Raw genomic sequence first — 1,634 nt, forward strand, 5'->3', positions numbered from 1 at the left:
CTTATATTTGATAGGTATATAAGAATTAAATTTAGTTGTTAGACCCGTGTAAGTTGGTTTTCTATAGACTGAGGAGACAAAAGAATTCATATCCCTAGAAATATCAATATCCAAAAAGGGAAGGTGTCCATTCTGTTCAATTTCACAAGTGAATTTAATGTTAGGATGTTGATTATTAAGGTATTCCAAGAATTTGTTAACTTCATCTTCGGATTTGAATAACAATAAAGTATCATCAACATATCTGAAATAATGTTTGGGTTTAAATTCTATAGGGCAATTTTTAAGCCATTTACTTTCATTATAACACATGAAAATGTTTGCTAAAGTAGGTCCTAAAGGGCTTCCCATTGCAACCCCTTCAATTTGTTTGTACAAAGTTCCATTAAACCAAAACATTATATCCTTTGTGGCAATATCCAAAAGTTTTTTAAAATACATTCTATTAAATCCCAAAACTTTATCAGATTTTTCAAACAAAGAGTTCATAATGATGTCTATGGTTTCGTCTAGAGGGACATTAGTGAACAAATTAGTGACGTCAAAACTAGCTAGGACATAATCATTTGCATGTGGGATCTCAATTAATTTTTGAACAAAGGTGAAGGTGTTTTGTATGGTATATTGATTCAGAGTGAGACGTCTTAGAATGGGAATGAAAAATTTTGAAACATTATAATTAATGGTTCCCAATGCTGAAAGGATGGGTCTGACGGGTAAGTTTGCTTTATGAATTTTGGGTAAACCATATAAAATTCCAGGTCTTGAGCCAGAAGTAAAGAGGGAAGAGTAAGTAGACTCATTAATAACCTCTTCTTTTTTTAATTTCCTTAGAAAAGAATTAAGCTTATCCTCATTTTTGATAATAAGTGATTCAGGTTTGTCAGGAATTTGGGAGAATTTTGTTTTATCTTTAAGAATGTCATCAACTTTTTTAACATAATCTGATCTATTCATTAAAACAACACCTTGACCTTTGTCTGGTTTGGTAATAATTACATCAGGGTTCTTAGACAAGTCTTTAAGGGTTTTGAAGTCATTAGTTGATAACCCATCTTGAGTAATTTCCTTTTTATAAGTATAAAAAGTGGAAAAGGCCAAATTCTTAATACATGATTTAATGTGATTATTGACATTTGGAAATTTATTTGTTGGTTTGTGAGTGTAAAGTGACCTAAGTAATTTTTCAAAAGATAGAAAAAAATGAGCAAAATTCAATTTTGATGGTGGGATGCCAAATTTTAGGCCATTTGCTAATAATTGTTTAAGTTTTACAGACAAGTTTACACTAGAAAAATTGAAAACAACTTTATCAACATCCAGGGACTTGTTAAAGTTATCATATCCTAAATGAAATAGTTTACGCTCATGTACAAATTTAACTCTCTTTAAAGTATTCACATTAATGGATTCAGAATGAACTTTTAGATAACTGAAATCAAGCCATGAAATAATATTTTTTAATTCCAATTCCAATTCTTTAACTTTCTTATTCATATAATTTAGCTCTCGGGTTTTCTTCTTGATTTCAATTTCCAAAAGTTTTTTCTGAAAATCATGATATGCCTTTTTGTTATCCTTATCATGTTTCCATAGTTTAAATCTTAAAAATTTTGGTATCAATTTATTTTTGA

Source organism: Penaeus vannamei, chromosome 14 (genome assembly GCF_042767895.1).
Source record: "Penaeus vannamei isolate JL-2024 chromosome 14, ASM4276789v1, whole genome shotgun sequence".
In the NCBI taxonomy this organism is placed as follows: Eukaryota; Metazoa; Arthropoda; class Malacostraca; order Decapoda; family Penaeidae; genus Penaeus; species Penaeus vannamei.